The sequence below is a fragment of the Cuculus canorus genome, chromosome 1 (assembly GCF_017976375.1).
Source record: "Cuculus canorus isolate bCucCan1 chromosome 1, bCucCan1.pri, whole genome shotgun sequence".
Taxonomy (NCBI): Eukaryota; Metazoa; Chordata; class Aves; order Cuculiformes; family Cuculidae; genus Cuculus; species Cuculus canorus.
This window is the reverse complement of record NC_071401.1, coordinates 158,241,400-158,263,910: the sequence shown is the minus strand read 5'-3', so window position 1 is coordinate 158,263,910 and position 22,511 is coordinate 158,241,400. Positions and strand designations below refer to the sequence as shown.

The window sequence follows — 22,511 nt, the reverse complement described above, 5'->3', positions numbered from 1 at the left end:
AAGGGAAAATAACCCTTAATACATATCACTGAGTTTGAGTGGGCTTGGACACTGGATTCCTTCCACATTTTAAATTTTATTTCCTATTCCTAGAGCTAATACTAGCATTTCTAGAGATACACTTTTACAATGACTACAACTTAACAGAGCAGTAAAATAATAAATATTCATTTACCCAGCATCTGTTAAAAACAAGTTAAATAAATGCACCATACAGAAGAGATAGTGCAAGTATAAATGATTTTCCCTTCATAATTACATTAAAAGTCCTGAAGCTGGTTACCAGCAATTGGCCAGGCAACAGATACACATGGTAAAACGTCAAGCTCTTTGCAGAGGACATCAGGAAATTACAGTAAAGTGCTGAGAAAGATGCCCTAATTTCGACCAACAAAACCTATGAGAAATTCATTTATTGTTACAAATCTCTGCATCTGCCAGGTAGCCACATCTACACTACGTGAACAGAATCACAGCTGCATCACTTATTTTCGCACTGTAAGTACTGCCTGAAGTTCCCAGAATTCACTGCTGTTTAGTAGTGTTTTCAGTTACAAGCCTTTAAGAGGCACCGTAAGTAAACCTACAGCAAAAAGCATTTGTGTCCAGCAATACCAAGTATTACGATGGAGAACCACTTAGTCACAGCACAGAGATTCTTCCCATAAGTTGACTTTTCCAGACACTCACTATTGACAAAAATTTGAGGAAGACATTAGTTAGACCAAGATCTAAGCTAGATCTACTAGCTGTTTCTGTAGTATTACTTGAACAACTCTACGCGCACACAAAAATAACCACAGCGCAGCTCCAAACCATCAGTATTCACAGTAGAGACTAACTTACCTAGTGCTAATATAACTTGGAACAAGTTGTTTGCAAACATACTATTTTTTGGTTTGTTTAGTTTTTATTGTAAACGTAACTTTGTTTCTTGAACAGCAATACCTCAAATAACCGCATCCAAGCACCTTGGATCTCCTAATGCACTACAATTGAATACGTAATCTGTAGCGACAGCCACAACTGAAATCTTAACTGTTTGAAGAAAAAAGAAGCGACACATCTACAGTCAGAAGACTTCATGGCCTCATATCACCTGGTTAGAAGGATTCTTACCATGATTTTCACGCTGGCACTGTCCTTTCTCATTAGCAAATGGCCTTCAACAGCAGAGAGAGAACAGTTTTATTCTAAACAATGACTAGGGCCAATTCTGGAAAAGAGTAACATCAAAATACAAAGATCTTGGAGTTGCAAAGAATTACAGGTACTGCTGCATAGGAAACGTGAAGAGAAAAACAAGCCAGGCTACAGAATCCCAGTTTAAACAGGAACCCTGCTGGAGGCTGCTTATCACCTGATAGAAAAACTTATCACATCAAGACTCCCACTAGGTGGAGAAATATCATCCTCAAACATTTTCTGCTTGTATCCTTTCAGTGGAATAATATAATCAGGAGTTTGAATCCACATTTAGGAGATTGTAGTTAGCTAAACTGCACCTTTCAACAAGGAGAAGTCTTTTCCTTGCCTTCCCACAATGCGCGTATACTGTGAAATAGCAACATTAAACCTTGCAAGTCAGGCATATTACCCAGAGCTATAGCCTGTTTGCACAGTTTGTTTTACAGAACAATCAGTCACTTTTAAACAAGCTCCAATGTGCTCAACCATCACATTGGATATAAAGGAGACGTCATACATTACGTCTACAGACCCTGTCTTGCAAACAGGGAATCCAGAGGGCTGGTGCTAACAACAGTCCACCTGGAAACCACCATGTTTTTTCCTTGAACAAAGGAGGAAAAACATTGGCTTGTAAGAATATATTCTCTACGGTCACTGAGTGACCAGGCTACTATTGAAGCAACTAATATTGGAAAGTACAACAGAAATCTCATACCAATGTCAAGTGTCGTGGCTCTTATATCCAGTCAACTTTCGGAACAGATTAGCAACTACACTCCATTCCCAGAAAATCAGTAGCCTTCCCTAGAAACTGAGATCCTTGCCTTCACAAATGGTAGTTTACCAGCATTAGAAGTTTCACATCATCCAAGTTAGTATGATTAAATATTGTGGAAGCATCAAAAAAAAGCGGGGGGGGGGGGGGGGAGAGAAAGCAAAAAACAAAACACCCACTCGCAAACCAAAAACTAGTATGCCATCATGATTTGTTTGAAAAGCTATCACTCCCTCTGAAAGTCCTTGGCCTGACTATCGCTGTCCTTTTTCATCCTATGGGAAGAAACACAAGAAGAAACACAGCTATCTTCCACTACCAAGAGTGTGAGGGTTTTTTTGGGGGGCCACAGATGTTACTGTCTCAAATCAGAAAAGGAATTTTTTGGACTGTACCCATATATTGGCTCCGAGTTTCTCCACTCTCGGACAACTAAAAAGCTTTGTTTATTGTGATCTGTTCCACTGCCAGACTCTGTCTGCATGGCCAGCACAGTGATAATCACCAAAATCCTCAGTGCAAAACAGTGCCAAAAGCATCGTAGTCCTCTCTAGATAACAAGTCAGGAACAGAGATTCTAGAAGTCTCAAAGTAGTACGTCTAGAAGATTAAATGCAGGAAGAACCTCTTAATGTCTTCATTGTCACAGTAGTTGATCATAAGCCTTTGAGCAGAATGCTCCTTTATCTTTCAAGACACTGGCCACAGCAGAGAAGCCTCTATAGGCTCGGGGAGGCTCTCTTAGCATTCCTTCCAGAAAAGCTGTACCCCTACAAAAATTATCAAGGCAGACCATTAAGAAATAAAGTAACAAGCTTTAGGGACTTCTTAGGGGAAAATAAAAAGTATCAGGTGTTTTATTCTGAAAGTCATGGGCACCAAACAGCAGTCTGGATGAGAAATATATTCCAAACAAGCCTCACACTGAAAAAAGCAGCCATGTAATCTACCACATAAACGTAAAAGTAATTCCTGAATTCAGGCAAAAGAAAAACAAGAAGTGGCTGCACCATTACTTTCTCTTATTCGTTAAGCAGCTCAGGCCAAGTGCAGCAGCTTCTCAGGAGAGCGCAGTTCAGCGTGTCCAGCCAGCCTCACGCACAAGACTCCAGAGAACAGAATCCAGCCAGCATCAGAACAACATCCTTTTCCCTTGATATGACACATATTCGAGATGTGTTGTTATTGACTGTTGCTATTCGGCATTCAGAGCTCAACTGTTTACCAGTACTCTTCTGACGTCATTCTTTTTTCATTAGGACATTCCACTTTGTAAGCTTTATGATATTTGTGTCTTGGACGTAACTAGACATTACTCGCACAGATGCTAAAACAGATTATCAAAAAAACCCCCAAAATCGAGACTTCTAGTTTAGAGAAAAATCATTTGCAAATCTTATTTTAAAAGGGAAATTGCCTAGCATACATGGCTATTATGAACAGTCACATACCCTCATTAATCAAGGTATCTGAAATATTAATACGCAAATATATCTAAATCAGCTCAGCAGTTGCTTTCAACAAAAAAAGAATCTAGTCAGTCTGTTGTTCTAGCATTCAGAATTTCTAGAGTCTCAGCATCAGGAGGTCCAGTGCTAATGAACCAGAAGGAAACATAAATGTGCACTTTTTACATTTATGCTTATTGTGTGTAATAAGTACAGGCCAGACAGCACTAGCTGATATCTGACATGCTATATTGGCTTTAGGAGAACAGTTTAGCACAAAGCTTAATTTAATGAGTAAAAGGCTTCCAAAAATCAGTCTTAAAACCACCGACATTCCACTTGAAATGTGTGTGCAGAATAAACCAATGGGTCATGTTGCACTGCCACATCTGTGTGGACTAGTGTGTGATTATGAACCTATAATAGAAACTTTACAGTGTGGTTTAGTTTTCATCTGCAAGGTGCTGAATAGTAATTGTTTCAAAGAGTAACCATAAAACCCTTATTAGTGTTCCTACATCAGAGTGGAGTGGTTTCACTGTCTCACAGAAATGCCCACTTTCAAAACAATGCTAAGTCACCACACTGAAGACTTACCCTTTGGATTTTAAAAGGATACTTCTCAACACTTATCTAGTGAACAGCATAATTATAGAAGCATCTGTCCTGAAGACTTGGAGAGGAAGAAGGCTATCATTCAGGGACATGGCACCCAGGTTACCTCCTTCCTGACAAGGGCAATAGCCACATCACAGGGAACAGGCTACACATTCAAAGTTCTTTAAATACTCATTTGCATAAGGACCAGATCCATGCAGGAATGAAGATGGTATAAAATAATCTGTACAGATCGTAACACCACATACAATAAGTATATTTGTTACTTTGAGTCAGACAAGCAGATTTTATCTGCTTGTTAAGAAGGGACATTTGTCTTCAAAAAGCAGGTTAGTGTTTTCCCCTAACATACTGTAACAGAAAAAGTTTGTGATCAGTAATGTGCATAGATAGGCAAATCAGATGTTATAAAGAGTTTTATTTTATAACAATGCACACAGAAAGACACAGGTAGTTCAGATTGCCCGTAAAGCTTGAACGTGGCAATAGTTAGCTAACAACAGACAGTTGGGGTGAATAAATGGCACCTCTGGTTTTGTCAGTTTTCTCCCCCACCTCCTCACCCCCAGGGTTTTTTCCACTCTGTTTATTTAAACTTGGTTATGTATACAGACCTCAACTACATCATCATTCCCAAATTTACACTAGAACAACAGTCGGATAAATTCCCAACTCTCAAAATGGATGGAGCATTCCTGCTGCTGCTAGAACGCCAGCAACTCAATTCCCAGACGCTCTGGAAGGAAATGCTCGTTGGGTGGAGTAGGTGCAGAGAAGAAATCCAAAGTCAGAGAGCAACAGAACAGCAACATCCTCTCCCAGGAGGAAGAAAGTCTGGTGACCTCAGCAGTAGGGATGCACTTCCTGCTGCCCCAATCCATAGTTACAGATTACAGAAGCTACCAGATTAGCTGCCTTCTCTGCTATGCAAGAGCTCTAAACTGCCCTCACACAGAATTCACATTATTTCTTCCCTGCAAGGAGTCCAAAACTGAAGTGTTACTTCTCAGTAATCCTCTTGCAATGGAAACTCCAGTTTAGTTTTTCAACTTTCATATGAAAGTAGTTTCAATAAAAGCCTGAAAACTGTTTTTAACATTCTTAAAGGGATATTTATAGCCAGAGAGGTTTTTAATTTCTTGAGACACATGGCTATGCATAAGACTTGAGACTGCTACAGCTCACAGAATATTCTTCTCTAGATTAAGATCACAGGCAGCATATAAAATACCATAAGATTTCACTACTCAGAATTAAGGTTTTCACCATGAAGTCGCAAGTCACTTTGTTGCATCTGAAAGTGGAAATATCAATACCAAACACAAAGCAGGTGCCCACAGCAGGACACAGATCAAGGATGGCCACAAAAGATGAGAGCAAGCATGGAGGGAAAGAAAACTTTTCTTCCTTCTCCTAGCACTGCACACCTCTGCCCAGTCCTGAGGCTGCCAAAGATAGGTCACTTCCTTGTGTCTCGCATACACTCCTGCATTCATCCTACTCCAAAGCAGTCCCAAGGTCTGTAGGCTGAGGTGATACCTTTCATTAGGCCAACACATAATGAACTGGTATACTGGTCTAACACAAGATCCTATCTCTGCACCCCCTACCTTGCACAGTGGGACAGGACGACAAAATCTGACACTCCCAAAATTTAGTAATTATTGACCAACAGAAGTTATAAACAGACTGTTTAATACATTCAGCACTTCATCCCTAAGTTCTGATTCCCAAATTTTAATCCAAATTAAAAAGAAGTTTGTTAAATCAATTTAAAAATTGTGCTTAAAGATTAGAATTAATAATAATTTACCTTGTTATTCTCAGTGTACAGCAAGAAGAGAAGTGTGGTCATTTGGAAATTAAGATGAACTATGGCACAGCAGAGGATACCAATAGCTACAGCTGGAGGGTGGGAGGGGTAGAAGAGATCTTTAAGATGTGTTTTGTTCTAAGAGTATCTTAAGTAACCCACTTAAGTAACCCCAAAGTCTTTCCAGAAAAAGTAGAAGTAGAAAAATAGAGTCTTCAGCATACTATACAAGTAGTAAAATAAGGATTTTGCATCAGTTTAAAAAGGGATCAAAAAAATCCCTGAAGTATCTCTTACAGAGTCATCACACAGTGTCTGTAACAGGCAGCATTATCGGTCCTGAACATCCCAACTACAGTTGCTTCCTATCTAAAGATGTTAACAAATCTTGCATTTGGCCTTTTCTCACAATGCAATGCAAATTTGGAGTACAGGTGGCAAAACCCATTACGTACGGGTAGGTAAGCAATGCCAAGTATTTTAGGTGAAACTGCAGTCATGTGCTGCTAGAATTTGTTATCACAATGCACTTTGTGCAGGAAAAAAAAATATATTAACTGGAATAAGCTTAAACTGAAAAAAGTTCAGTAGTTTACTGCTCTCCACAAAACATACAGGGTCTGCTTCTCCACTTCTTTCAACCTTTAAAAGGCATTTTGTCTTTCAGAATGGTTCTCTTATCCTAATTATCTATAAAAGGACTATGATGCAGAATTGCTTATATGGTAAAAGTAGCTTTACCCCTCTACCCTTCAAAACAGTCTTACTCAAGATAAATGTTAAACTTGCATTTTTAGATGGAGAAGGGCAATATTATTGAAATATTTTTCAGTATATCTAGCAACAGTCAAACTAACAAATATAATTCACTGATAAATAATATAGGAGGAAAAGAGTAACAGCCCACAACAACAGAAAAGGTGCTGTTATGATGTTCAACATGTCCAAAGGAAAAAAAAAAAAGCAAAAAAAAAAGCCATACATTTAAGTGAAAAGCCTGTCTTATCATCTCTGCCCTTCCTAGAGCAGAATGCCAAAATCATGTCGTTTGCAAAGCACTACTTCCCCATTAGTCACTGAATGTTTTAGAACTCTGTCCTTTTAGCTGGTGTCTATACCTAATTCAGGGTAAGTGGTGACCACAGCACGTACAATACTTATTCCTGTTAGCTAGAGTCCAAGGCTCAAGTACCCACAGTGGCCCAGTCTGCCCACAGCACACTAAGATACCAGTTGTAAGGCAAAGCCCAAAGAAGGTCTATCCGAAGAATAAACTACCTTCTGATTCCTCCAGGCCAGAATTAAGGTACACTGTTACAATTATTTCTATTATTCCTGCTAAACTTATACAATTATTTATATTACTCCTAGTAAACTGACAAACAGCTGAAGACTTTTACTGGACAAAAACAGGTCACTCAACATACTCTTTATGGTATCCTATAAAGGAATTCAATACAGTACAAACACATATTAGTTCATCAATCTCCAATTAGTTTTAGTTTGCAAGTGCCATTAAACCATCACAAGTCTTAGCATATAAGAAAAAGCACGAGAACTATTACCCAGTGTTCTGTTTTTAAAAGAAACAGAAGTAAAATACTAAGGTTCTAAAAAATAAGGTACTGCAGCTTTCATCTAACACCAACATCAACGTAACAATGGATTAATTTAAAAACACTTTTCCAATCACTCAAAATTCCCAAGCTTGAGAAAGAACACCTGCAAGATCTGGAACAACTAGTATAAAGGACACTATTCATCGGCACAGTGCAAAGATGAAGAAAATAAGTTTTGGGTGCTAGGACCAGATCTCCTTCATTGCCTGCATTCTCTCAGGGAATACTGCAGAAGCGATGAGGCACCATAGCGATGTTCAAAATCTAATTTTGTCTTTCATTTGGGACTCTATTCGTAAATGTGCTGATCACTAAGAAGCTACCTGAAGGTCTTGGATTAAGCAGAAAACTAAGCACTGCCATAAAACACATTACAGCATACTTGCAGTTAAAAAGTGTAGAAGTTACTCTGGATTGCCTGGCATAAAACTGTGCTTTTTAGCCAACAGAAACTAAGTCTATTTCTCCTCCTTTTCACAGAGACACAACTAAGTTAACGAGCAATTAGACACATACAGCAATGTTACCTGAGGCTTTGAACACAACTATCTAGCCAATCAAAAAGATAAACCTTACCCAAGAAAGAGAGGAAGAAAAGAAAACCACACAAAAAACACCCCACCCACACACAGAACTCACCTCAACTTCAATTCTAAGGTATTTAGATTACAACACATTCCCCAATGCTGTGGCAGGGCAGTGCCTGCACCTGCAGTACCATGGACAGGGGATGGAAGAATTCTTTCACTTCCGCAAGTTTCATCATCAAATTTAAGCAACCAGCTCAAACTTTAAGCAAACAAAAAAACTTTGACAGTGCAAGAAATGCAGCGATCTTCTGTATTATATCCATATGTTTCAGTGATTACATCAAGGATTACCTTTAAGATAAAAACCTTCTTGCATTTCCACTGATGCCACACTACTCAGACGAAGGTTTTCACTACAGGCCCACTACTGATAGTTATTTTCAAACTCTAAGTTTATATTCATCAAGTTGAGGATTTTTACTTTTTTTTTGCACTACAGAACCATTGAGTAATTCCATTTGGAAAGGATTTCTAGGGTTCTCTAGTCAATCGTCTGCCCAAAGCAAGGTCAGCAAGATCAGTCTAGATTACTCAGGGTTTTATCCAGTTGGGCAACAAAACATCCAAGCATAGACACCACAGAACCTCCTTCACCTGTTCCAATGATTGTCCAACTCAATGATGAAACACATTTTTCTTAAATGCAGTTATTTTAGTGCATGCTTGCTGAATCTTACTTGTCTTCCACAGCCTGCTATAAAGAACTGTGGTTGGCATTTTCAATAGTCTGTACCTAGGTACCAGAAGGTTACTATTAGTTCCTCCTGCTTCCCAAAGCCTTCTCTTCCATAGGCTGAAGACACATTTCCCTAGCAAACTCTTACTTCACATATGCATCTGCTAGACTCAGAAGTTTCACATTACAACATAAAGTTTTGATTCAGAGCAGCTTTTGATCCAGAGTAGCTTTTGATCTTCACCTCTGCGCTTGCCCAGATACAACAGCAGGAGCTAAGACCTCATACTAAAACCTGTCCTAGTACAAGCTGAAATGAATTGTACACCACCCTTACAGGCTCACTATAATCCTCTCTAGGACATATTTGAACAAGAAAATCTCCTGTTCAGCCTTTGTTTCTAAACTAGTATTAGAGATATAGAAGAATGTCTAAAAAACCCCACACAGTTGAATGACAGCTCTGCTGAGCAGAGCACAAATTTTACTTGTATAAACTCAGAAGAAGTAGGAAAAGCCCAGAATCAAGGAGAAAAGACTCCTCAAAGTACACAGATCGGAAATACATCAGGAAGGAGAATAAGAACACATTACTAGGGCTACTGTCTAAACCTTTAAGTGAAAGGCATTAACGAAGAAGCCACCAGCACTCCAGTGTTTGAAGCAAGCTTTTGATAAGGTATAACGCCCTACTGACAATTACAAATAAAAGTTCCTATGTCAGTTTTCCAAATCCTCCATCTGGTTCTACAAAGTTACTTATTAAGTGAATGGCAAGATCTTTTCAGGACAGTATCAGCTCTTCAGATACAAACACTCTTTGGTGAAGCAAGTAACATCAGGCATTGTTAACTATTGGAAAAATCCACGTCATGACTAGTCAATGAATCCCAGAGGCAGGAGGGGAAACAGTGAAGAAGAGAAGTATCAAAGATTCACTTCAGACCTCCTAGCAGTAATTCAGACGTGTGCCAGCCCTTTTTCTCAAAAAGAAAAGGGGATGGAGGGGTGTGGGTGTTGTGCACTACAGATACTGGAAGAAGCAGTGATGCTTCCTTAGAGAAAAAAGGACTATGCTCTACACACTTCTATGTCTCTCTGGAAAACCTATGTCCTTTCTTCCATTACTAGCTGAAAGGGAGCAAATGTATAACAGAAAGTTCCTGCAGGCCTCACGCAATCTTTAAGAAAAATCCACTGACATGCCTGCTTAAAAAATTATTCAGAATCCTTGAGAAGCTACCAAGAATCAAAGAGCAAGAAGAAGACTTAGTCTCTTCAACCTCGTCCTAAAACCTGCCCCAGCCCCACTCCCAGTCATTCACACTCAATACCTTTACAGCCACAAGAGAGAAAAAGCAAACTTAACTTTTGTAAAAAGTGACAATGCTTGCCTACCACTTCAGAGGAGCAGTCGAGTCAGTTTAAGCCACAGGACAAATTAACACTTAACGACTTAGAAATAGAATATTAGCTAAACAACAAGCTGGGGCCTTCAGCATAAGACAGACATGGATCTATTAAACTAAGTCTAGAGGAGGGCCACAAAGATCAGGGTACTGAAGCACCTCCCCAGTGAGGACAGCCTGAGGGAGCTGGGATTGTTTAGCCTGGAGAAGGCTGCAGAGAGACCTCAGCAGCCTTCCAGTACTTAGGGAGAACCTACAGAAAAGACAAGGAGGGGCTTTTTATCTGGAAGTATAGGGATAGGATGAGGAACAATATTTTTAAACTGAAAGAGGAGAAATTTGGATTAGATATTAGGAAGAAATTCTTCCATGTGAGGGTGGTGAGACACTGAACAGGTTGTCCAGAGTAGTCATGGATGCCCCATCCCTGGAGGTGCTCAAGGCCAGGCTGGATGAAGCTTTGAGCAGCGTGGTGTAGTGGAAGGTGACCCTGATCATGGCAGAGGAGTTGGAACTGGATGATCTTTAAGGTACCTTTCAACCCAAACTATTCCATGATTCTGTGAACTTGCCTATAGTTTCCATTTTCAACCTAAGAGAATACAGCAATTCATTAGAGCTTAATTCCATTTAGACGGTGCTCAAGGCAGAAAACCAAAATACTAGTAACTGTAGAATTGAGGCCATAAAGATTTAAGTAGTAAACTTTATGCGATGAAATAGAACTATTGACTATGATGAAATTACAGAATGGCCTTGAACCAGAGAATCAAGCCTACATTTGCAACGTTAGGTGCAAAAAATCAAGTTTCAATGAAAGAATTCCCTAGCATAAAGACTGCCATTACAAAATAAATCTTAGTCACACTAAATTATACTCTGCGATTATTGTTAGCTTCTAAAGAGAACACTTATAAAATAGTTAGAAACCTACTTGGTGGGGAAGAGGAACAAAAAAATCTGACCAAAAAAACACCACCTCACAAATGTAGAGCTGGAAACAGAACAAAAACCCCTGAATGTCTACCCCATGCTCACTTTTTCCTGGTTGTACTTCAGAATCTTACACACCCTGAAGACACAGCTTGGACAAGAAGCAGCATTAGGAATTGTGTGGTGAAATTCACTTGAGAAGTAGCCACTCTGTTCCCAGCCTTTCTACGACTTCAGCATACCTTGTCATTGTCTATAAAATATACCTTTAAGAAGGTCGAAGGTTAGACTTGATTCATCATTCTTTAGGCAACAGTACTGCCATCATAAAAATCAGTACCACACAAAGCTCAGTCTAAATAGTTTAGGCAACAACCCTTGGAAACTTGATTATGGTTCACTTTCATTAAACAGAAACAAGGATAAGAAATTCTAAAATCAGACAAATAAAAACAAAGGCAGAAACTACAATCACAAGACTCTCCCAAGTGTAAAAGTGACATTATAAGGAACTCTTATTTCTTTGTGGCAGAAATTAGGTATGATCTTATATTATTCCAACGTTGATATTTACTATACCTAAACACAGAAGTTCAAGGACTCCAGATAGGAATCCTACATCGCCGCCTTCAAGTGAACCTTGCATCACTCAACCCGATAAAAAAATACAAAGTTTTAAGGATTCACAAATTAATAACAAGGTACAACCACTTAAACGTACTCAGCTCTAAAACTGTTGAAAATAAGTTGCAGCGTTACTGTAGACTCCATTCTGTATTTGCAAAAATCTGAATTTTATTTCAAAAAACAAAACAGAATTCAAATGTTTAACCTAGAAACACAGCAAAACTTCAGAGGATGGAAGAATCTTTATAGCACTCATTCCACATAACTGCTAGAAATACAGAAAGGTAGCTGTTTTGTGCAATATTCACTCACATCATAAATCCCAATTCCCACATATGTGGTACACAAGCTACAATCTTCTGCTTCTATTTTTGAGGGAAATACATACTTGTTACTAAACAAAGTTGATAAAGATCAGAGCCTGCATTCAGGGAAGTGCCTTTATCTCAATGGGGAACAAAATGCTTAACTGCTCGAAGATAACTTTCATGCCATAGTAAACAAATTCTAGAGACAGTCCACATACAATGCAATTGTCTTTAAAGAAAAAAAGAAAAAAGGAAACTGAGAGCATTAACAAGTATCCTGGGGAAATAAGTTTTCCACATCATTTTCTGAAAAGGCTGGAAAGAAAGGGAAAACTAATCTAGTAGCCTCAAAAGAAGCTGTCTAATAGAATATCTAAAAGCAGAGCATCGGCTTCCACAAACTTAAAGAGTTTCTAGATAAACTCCTTCTACTGCTACCTCAACTATGTGGAGCTGCATTAAGTCAGGCAGGTGAAATTAAGATGTCATTTGATATGTACAAAGCACTGAATTAAATCCTAAACAAGTACTCTGTCAAACTATAACAAATACATGCTATAAAAAGCACAGAAGTTCAAGTTGACTGCAAGTGCATTTGCCCAGCATATCCTTCAACTGCTGTGACTTTTTAGTACTAACAGAGACAGTTCTGAGTTTTTATTAATTAAGAGCAGCTGAATGCAGTTCCTTCAGAGAAGCCTAAGCCCATGTGAGACACAAACTAACCAGACCTCATGTGGAATTCAAGCTGTAATATCTGGCTTTATATTTAATTTTAAAAAAATAAATATTAAAAAAGAAATTAGAATGACGTAGAGTCCCTCTCTTTTCTTGTACTTCCATACAGCAGGGTCTTTCCCGAGTCCATTTTAAGTCTCAAAAAAATAATGGTACTGTCAAAAGATGCTGCACTGCACCTCTATGGAAGTTACCTTCCCCACACTTCCAGAGTTGGCACGCACTGAATAGAGTGGAACCAGCAGCTGGTTGCTCCTCTCAACCAGTAAGTGGCTCATTCATTAAGCATGGATGAATACAGCACTGCAAGTGCCAAAAGGAACCCGCCCCTCTCACCTCATCCTACCAAATCACATTTGTTTGAAAACATATCTTGCTTCACCTCTACTCAATAGTTTAACACATATGCCTATGTGCAAAGAATTTTAAAAGGCTCATGGTAACTGGTATTAATTATCAGTAGAGACAGAATAAGCACTTTACTTCTAAGTATCCACCTTCCGATTCCTCACTTTAATTGTACTTGATATAACTAAGCTCAAAAAAACCGGCTTGCTCATAAAGATGTCTGTATGGTGTTCTTTCTGGCCAATGAATTTGAAAGCAGTTAGCTGGTTTCCTAGAAAGAGATACAGCTGTCTGCAGACCAGTTCTAAGTGGTTTCTGCCTAAGGTACGGCATTTTCACTCTCAGAGAGTCACAGGTCACACAACACAGGTGGATTCTTACCCAGTTTTGCTATGCTATGTATTTATACAGTAGTAATCGGAGCAAGAGTTCTCATACAAGGTATGATGCTGCTCCACCCCCAGGGAATCACAAGTCTCAAGGTTAAATCGGAAGGAGACCACGAGTGAAAGAATTAAGAAATTAATGGCTCTAGAAGAGCTCAATTAGAACAGGAAGCCACTACATTAGTGAAAACATGAGAATAGATCTACCTTTAAGTATCCTTACAATTATAATATTCAAGATAAAAATGAAATTGTAATCCAGCCAGAAGACGACACTACCCATGTGCAGAAGACAGCTTGATGAGTATAAGAGCTGGTATTTCCTTAAACTCCCCAGCTGTTCTTCCATATTTTCAACACGTACCAACACTTATGTAAAAGAAAACGAGCGATCACCCTCTAGTTTCAGACTTACCACCTGATCTTCTAAAACAAGTTTGCCACTAACTGTGAAACCACAATGTTAATATGTTAACTATATGCTTTACTAAATGAACAGATTAGCAAAGCAGCTTTCAAGGATGGGAAGAAGCTCTAATTTCTCAAACATGGTTCCTCAGTTAGAACTTCCTTGACCCTTAACCTAGGATGAAGTTGCATAAAATGAAAGCTTAGGAAAAGGAATTCAACTTGCTAAACAACCAACAGAAGCACATGCAAGCTGGCTCCTTCAGAGGAGCAGCAGTTATATGATAGACAGCAGTGAGATTAAATCACTAGATAAATTGGATTAATGCTACTTGGCCTCTCTCATTCAGACCAGTGTTTTTAACACAACTCAGGCAGTTTAGGGGCCCCTACATTTCATACCAACTGGGGGAAATGCATTTAAATTAACTATCGGGCAAGTTGACCTATAAACACCAATTTTGACCTAGCAAGTTTTGGCTTTTCATTTTATGCTCATTTATGAGCTCTCAGAGGACACGTTTTATGAATGAGATACTGAATGTTAATTCTAGATTTCATTCAGTAAAAAAAGGAAGATGTTTAATGTAATGAAGCAGTAGCTATTCAGAGAAAGGAAATAGTTCCTATTCTTGCAACGTCCAACAGTCCAAGGTAACTTCTACAGATCATAGAGAAGCTTTAGGTCTTTAACTGACAGGCAAAGCTACATATACTCACCTTCATTCATTGTATTTGGAGAGAAGGTAAAGAAAATAATGAAGAGTAGCCGAACAGTTCCTTGACACATCTAGTGATTACTGCTACGTACTTCTTTGCCCGTCTCATTCGTATACATTTCTCAGCTGTACTGCAAAACAAGCTCCCAACAACAGCCACCAAATGCTTACCTATCTGGGACACAACCATCATCAAAGCTTCTATCACTTAAAATTCCTCAGGCAGGCAGTTCCAAAGCACGTCTAAATACTTGCTCTCATTCCTGCACTCCAATTCTGCTAAACTTCATTCAAATGTTAAGTTATTGTAACATGTAATAGGAAATGGGTTTAGATGTAATAAAATTACTTCACCTGCAAGCATACTATTTCACACTGGAGGTGTTTTAGCCCACAGATCTTGCAGTTCAAAACAAATATACACCATTCAAACAGCATTAAGCGTACACCGGTGATAGAGACTTTAAACCAAAACACAACATGTAGTCTGCTTTCAAACAAATCTCACTTGTTGAATTCAGCAGTCCCGAAACAATTTGCCCAGCTTCTTACTTTTACACTGCATTAAGCTGGGAAAACAGTAGCAAGTATGCAGCGTATTTTGTTCTAGAAAGAGCAAGATTACCACCCTTTTAGTTACTACTCTTCTGTATCAAGCCTTACATGGAAGAAACCATTTAAGAACACCCACAATGCAAAAAAATAAATGCCCCTTCTGTTAAGCAAGGAAGACATCAGAGCTCAGTAGTCCGAAACATAAGATTACGTTGCAGTCCACCACAAACAAGGCCTGAAAATGCACCACAGTAAAAGCAGGGATGAACACTACTTGCAAACAATAGTATACAAAGAGAGAGCACTGCTCAGGGCATAAGCCTCAGCCAAGAGCTAAATTCCCTTTCCACCAAGTACAGTAGCATGTTTGCTTGATCTCTACATCCACCTTTATATTTAACTCAGTGACTAACAGATAAAAAAAATCCCCCTTATGCCAATCCCAACCCACCTTTCCCCAGTCTGGAAATCAGTAACAGGTGAAGTGCTCAACACAAAATAAAAAGTGATACATTAATCATTATCAAATTAAAACTAACATATGGTGTTCCACAATAAAAACAGAGTGCATAGCTTTCAGGTTATACAGAAAGGGATAAGGAGGAGTGTTGTTCTCTCAGCCTGTACTCTCCTGATAGTTTTGGATGCAAGCATCCTCAAATTCTTAAAGCATACGTGCAAGATATTTTATGAATGCACTATTTTGTAGACACATTCAGAAAACACTCATAAGCTCCGTTTAAATGATAAATTCATATAAGAAATACCTTGGAATTGTCATGCTCCTAGAACAAGGGGAAGGAAAAATAACAAACCCACACCACAAAACCTACTTGATCTTAGTACTATGTGGACATCACCAGTTTAAACACTAATTCTTTCCTTCAAGCTGGTGTAGTCAGTCTAATAACAAGGAGACAGAAGAAAAGAATACATATTCTGAATGTTCACTAAGTTAGTAGAATTTTCCATACAACTCCAAATAAGAAAACGATGAGGATTCCCATTTCAAACTCGCACAAGAGAAATGACGCCTGACAAAACCAAGCATATAATCAAAGTTCCTGGTATGACACCACAAAATCCAGTTTGATGGAAACATGCACCTAACTGATTCAAAGAGTTCAATGCAAAAATACAAACACGCTCTTACTTACAGAGGTTACAGTCTTTTTTTTTTCTACTAGATACTTGTAATGCCCTTCGCAATCTGTTTACAGGAAGCACCAGAAGGTCTAAGCAGCATCTCAAGCCATGCCAAACCATTTGCTGCTATACTTTATTTTCCAAGTCTGATAAGCGTTTACAGTTAAACTGCCAGCAAATGTTAACCAATCTCCTGAAAGCAATACATTCCTGGACCATTCTCCAAGAACCAGAAGAGGAGGGCCAAGAGAGATGGGGGCTCTATTAATCCAGAGAGCTCTGACTCCTCATGCTGTTTTCATCCAACACCACCAGGACAAAGCCAGGTAAAGATACACACTGGGAAGGGAAAAAAGCATCAGCACTGTTTAAAAGCTGAAACATTCAGGAGATTAAAGCAACATACGCTATTCATTCTTTCACATATGCACTTACTTTCTCAGCAATACTACACAATGGCAAGTGGGACAATAAGTGGTTTGTACAACTTAAGACAGCATTCACCATATTAAAGTTTAAGAACCCTTGATCTTAGTGATCTTACTGAGCAAGTAATTTCCCTCCAACATGTGGTAAGGCCTACAGATCAGCCTTATCTTACCAGAACAACGAATTTAGCTGTCCAAGGCTTAAGATGCAATCTATGATCAGCTACTTAGCAGTTACCTGTACTTACAAAACAGTATTTGAAATAAAAATTTTTTTCAACGAGACAGGCAAAATTTTGAGAAATGGCTGCCAGAGTCAGGCCTCCAGAGCCCATACTTGGTCAGATCTTGGTCACAGTATTTTCAAAACATTTCACTCACAAAGAACATACTAACTTTACTGAACAGCAGTCATGAAGGACAACATGTATCTGTTTAGAATGAATATTTTTAATTACACAGAAAAGCCACATACTGTGTATATTCTCTCACCAACTTCTTTAACTCAAGCCCTTTATTTAGCAGGCAGTGTATAGCCGTTCTTAAACTTGGACAAAAACTTACCAAGAGATTAATAAAGCATTATTCCTGACAAGCACTCACCACCTTTCCTTCATAAAGAGAAAAGCTGTTAGTATCCTCCAAGACTCATAATTTTACAAGTCAATTAAGAGGCACCTGAAGAAACACACAAGTTAAAAACAAAGATCATTTTAGCATTGTATTCCCCCTTTCCAAAACAATCCTTTCCCCTAGAATGAACTCTGTTTGCAATTCAGCCAAGTTCAGCTGCCAAGCATTTCTAAACGCTTGCATGTGTTAGTCTTGTTTATGAAATGGGAACTCTATCACAGAATCCTAAAAGCCTAAGGTACAATATATCTAAATCCTAGACCACACGCTAGGTCACTACATTATCAGTGAGATGCTAAGAAAGGAGAAGTATATTTGAATATTCTTAGGCCACCTGAAGCTAATTCACCCTCTCAAGCCAAGCAACTATTTTATGCTCTCTCTCTTCATAAGAATATTCTTTTTTTTCTTTCCTCCCTCCTGTTTTTTTTGCTAAACAGTGACAAAAGGCAGCCAGAAGGAATTTCATTCTTCTACATATTCATCTTTTGGTATGAGTTTCTCTTCTCTTAGAACCACTGATCACCTCTACAAGAACACAAAGTCGAAGGACAGTCAAGGCATTTTAAAACTAAAACAAAACACATAGTTAAAACACAGCAAGTTAGAAACCTGTACCAGCTCAGTAAACATGCGATTGGCCAACATTAACTTCTAAAACTTTTGGACAGGAGTAAGCTAACATCTGTAGACCTAGAGTTTCCACAACTCTAATGAGCTGATGGGTTTTGCTTACATTAACATATGCTCCAGATAGAGCTGCTTTGCCTATGAACTACATACTTGATAGAACCATACGGACACAAGTATATAAGCCATTGACAATTAAATCCTTTCAGGTACAGTAACGAAGCATTTTAAGGTAATTATCTAGCGCATTTTCCCTCCCCTTTTACTGCACAGGTGAAGGCACCGGCAGCTCACTTTTGGACTGGCAGGTAGAGCTGTACGACAGTCACAGGAATAGAACAAGAGCCCATACACAGCCTTGTTACTTGCTTCTGCTAATGCAGAAAATGGAAAAGAACTCATAGTATTTTGCAAGTAGGAAACGGAAAGTTAGGTACCAGTTATTTTACTGACAGAAATCTCAGGAGGTTAAACGGACAGTCCAAAATCGCACCAAAAATAAGAAACTGCCGTTTACCATCTGTTTGCCTCTCTCGCAGGGAAAAAAAAAAAAAAGCGCATATCGCAGGAACAAACGGAGCCTGGCTCCGGGGAGGAGGAGGAGGAAGGGGAAGGGAGGAAATTTCCACGCAAATCTTAAGTGAATCACGCCAGGATCCCCACGCTCGGGCCGCTTCGGGACACAGCCGAGCGGCCCGGGGGGCTCCGCGCCCTCGATCTGGGGCGGCACGCAGGGAGCGAGCCAAGGGGACGGCTCCACGCAGCCTCCCCGTTCCCCGGCCAAGGAGGAGCCTGGATCCTCGGGGTGACGGCCGGGAGGGAACCCCGTCTCCCGGCCAGGAGGGAGCCCAGTTCTCCAGCCATGAGAGAGTCCCTTTCTTTGAGGTGACTGCAAGCATGGGGAGCCTAGTCCCTCGCCCCAGAGGGAGCCCCATTCCTCGGGGTAACGGCGAGAAGGGAGCCCGGTTCCTCGGCCAGGAGGGAGTCCAGTCCCCCAGGGCAGCAGCGAGGAAGGAACCCCATCTCCCAGGCAGGGGGAAGCCCCGCTTCTCGGGGTGATGGCCAGAAAGGAACCCCGTTCTCCGTCCAGGAAAGAGCACCATTCCTCGGGGTGACAGCGGGCAGGGAGAGCCCCGTCCAGGAAGGAGCCCCAACCCCGGCCAGGAGCGGGCCCAGTTTCTCGGGGTGATGGCCAGGAGGGAACCCCGTTCTCCAGCCAGGAGGGAGCCCGGTTCCTCGGGGTGACGGCGAGAAGGGAGCCCCAATCCTCAGCCAGGAAGGAGCCTCGTTCCCCACCGCCCCCGCCCCGGCACGGTGGGGTGGGCTGAGGCCTGCGCCGTCCCAGCGCAGCCTCGGCGCTCCCGTAGCCAGAGCGGCCCGGCCCGGCCCGGCTCCCCTCCTCCTCCTCCACCTCCTCGTTCTCTCCCTCCTCCTCCACCTCCTCGTTCTCTCCCTCCTTCCCTCCCTCCTTCCTTCCCTCCCGGCCCCGCCGCCCGTACTCACCGCCTCCTCCTGCCGGCCCGGCCCGCGCTGCGTGCGCCGCTCCCGGGGCCGGTGGGTGCGAGCGAGCGTGCGGGGAAGGAGGAGGAGAAGGGTGGGGAGGGGAGGCGAAAGGCGGCGAGGAGGAGGAGGGAGGAGAAACGGGCGCGGAGGGGAGAAAAACCGCAGCGTCGCTCCAGGGGCGGGACCTGCGGCGGGCGGGCGCTCGGGGCGGGTGGCTCACGACGACCTTTAGGCGAGAGACGGGCGACCTGCGAGCTCGGAGCGCTCCGCCGCCAGCCCGGCCACCATCTTACATTAGGGAGACTTGCCCTGGGCACCGCCTCCCTGCGCGTGCGCCGCCGGCAGCGGGCGGGGCGGCCGCGGGCGGCGCGCGACGGCAACGACCGTAACGCAATGAGCGCGACGGCGCGAGGCGTGACGGGCGTTGTAGGCGAGAGGGAGGACTCGGGGGGGGCGGTGTCTGCCGTCAGTCTGCCCTGCAAAATGAATGGGCGTTTGTGCAGCAAGAATGAATGCCTTGAGGGAGGGGGTTCTGCACCTCTGTTCTGCTATTGTGATACCTTATCTGAAGTGTTGTGTCCAGTTATGGAATCCTCAGGATATGGAGCTGTTGGAACGGGTCCAGAGGAGGGCTACAAAGATGATCAGAGGGCTGGAACACCTCCCATGCAAGGACAGGCTGAGAGAGTTGGGCTTGTTCAGCCTGTTCAGCTCCAAGGAGACCTTATAGTGACCTTCCAGTACCTGAAAAGGGCTATAAGAAAACTGGGGAGAGACTGTTTACAAAGGCTTGTAGTGATAGGATGAGGGGCAATGGGTATGAACTGGAGAGGGGCAGATTTAGACTAAACATAAGGAAGAATTTCTTCACCATGAGGGTGGTGAGGCACTGGCACCGGTTGCCCAGGGAAGCTGTGGCTGCCCCATTTCTGGAGGTGCTCAAGGCCAGGTTGGATGGGGCCTTGGGCAGTCTGATCTAGTAGGAGGTGTCCTAGTAGGAAGTGTCCCTGCCCATTGCAGAGGGGGTGGAATTAAATGATCCCTTCCAACACAAACTAGCCACTAGTCCTATCACTACAAGCCTTTAACAGCCCCGTCCCAGCTTTCTTGTAGCCCCTTCAGGGGCTGAACAATCTTGACTCTCGCAGACTGTTGGATATTAGGAGGAATTGCTTTACTGAAATAGTTGTCAAGCATTGGAACAGGCTGCCCAGGGAGGTGGTTAAGTCCAGGTGGTTTAAACACCTGGAGGGGTTTAAAAGATGAGTAGATGTCATTCCTGGGGACACGGTCTAGTGGCAGACTTTGCAGGGCTGGACTGATAGTTGGACTCGATGATCCTAAAGGTCTTTTTCTAACTGAAACCATTCTGTGATTCTGTGACTTGTCACTTAATGCCGGAATATCCCAGCGCTATCTCTAAGCAGGGAAGCCCTGCTGTCCCGCTCCTAAACCCGCTGCAGTGTCAGTCACCTGTTGCTGGCTGTGAAACCTGTACAGGTTTGAAGTACTGGGTAGCGATTGCTACTTTTTCGCTCTCACTGATGTTGCTTTGGGGTGTACCCCCCTTTCCCCCCACATGACGTGACAGGGCCTGATCAACCAGCCTACAATAAAACGGTACAGGTGACCCATGGATGAGTCATATTGCGTTGCAACGTGTGCTGTTCAGTCTGTAACTCCCCACATTATCAGTAGAATTGTGCTGTGCCACTCTTCATGCAGACAGTGTCAAAGTGTTCCATTATCAATAGAATTGTGCTGCGCTGTCCTTGATGCAGAGAGCGTGAGGGAGTGTTTCATGGCTGGCATTAGCATCAGAATTGGGCTGTGCCACCTTAATTGTAGCTTCTCAAGTAAACAAGTTTTTGCCAAAAACTCACACAAACGGCATTGCTTCTGTCTCTTCTTTCTGCTGCAGATGCCCTGGACCATGGGCCTGTTAAAAATGAACCCGTAGTTCTCCCTTCCTTTTTCCTGTAATCTCCACGCCGCATGAAGGACCTCATCACTTCAGCTAACAGACAAAAAGAATGCTTTTACTTACTGCCTTTATAGCTCTCCAGTGGCTCTCCTGCAGCAGCATCTTTAGCTCTCCAAACAGGCAGACTCCTTCGGGGTGTTTAATTATCAGTGATCTCAGTGCACAAGCTATTACTACTTTTACCATGATAATATCCACCTGAGAATTTTAGTTCTTTCACAATTGATAGGAAAGAGAGGTGCTCATCACAGAATGCACTAGCATAACCACTTTGTTTAGTGGTATGATGTTTTTCTTTTTTCCTTTTGTGTCTTAGATTGAAGTGTTATATCAGTTTAGCTTCATACAAAATATCTGTTCACTAACTGTAAAGTGCCTTGAGTTGGCATGGCTTATTCTCCTCCCTAAAATAAGTTTACATTACCTTCTGCATATTAAATTTTGTATCATTATACATATATCCACAACAAAAAAACTCTCTGAATTAACTTCACCATTTCGGGCTGTGTGCAATATGTAGGTCTGCATAAAAATAAATACTGTTTTCAGTAGCAGTCTTAATATATGAACACAAATGCAATGATCTTTCGAAAACAAAACATACAGTAGAATATAAGCACCTGGATATGTGAGAAATTCCATGTTTCTCTGCATATATATTCAACTGTAACATATACTTCATATATATAGCCACATCTTAATCAAATTCAGGTGAATATATATACAAAAAATAATATATTTCTCAAAAAGTTTATCGTTTTCACATTTTCATATCAACCTAAATATATAAACCATTATGTTCCAGAAGTACCCACTACGAAGGTTACTTACATAAGTAGTGTAATTGTTGACACATTTAATACTTTGTAACATTTCCTGTTGAATAAATGCAAGTACTCTGACTGGGAAAGAAAGATCAAAAATACTGTATGTAAAAGCTGCAATTCTTGGTCAGAGTTGAGGCTGTTTATTAAGTGAATTCTGTGATTTTTTTTTAATCCAGCATTGAAGAGTCTTTCCCTCCCT

The 22,511-nt window shown here is 41.3% G+C and overlaps 1 protein-coding gene across 1 annotated transcript in view; it reads right to left on the bottom strand.

Moving 5' to 3' along the window:
- The window catches only part of CNOT4 (CCR4-NOT transcription complex subunit 4), an 80,776-nt gene extending 60,958 nt beyond the window's left edge, over positions 1-19,818 (bottom strand). Inside the window, exon 1 of the mRNA XM_009566040.2 lies at positions 19,502-19,818. The gene's annotated coding sequence lies outside the window, so the exon portion shown is untranslated. The remainder of the gene's footprint in view (positions 1-19,501) is intronic.
- Positions 19,819-22,511: the final 2,693 nt, after the last annotated feature.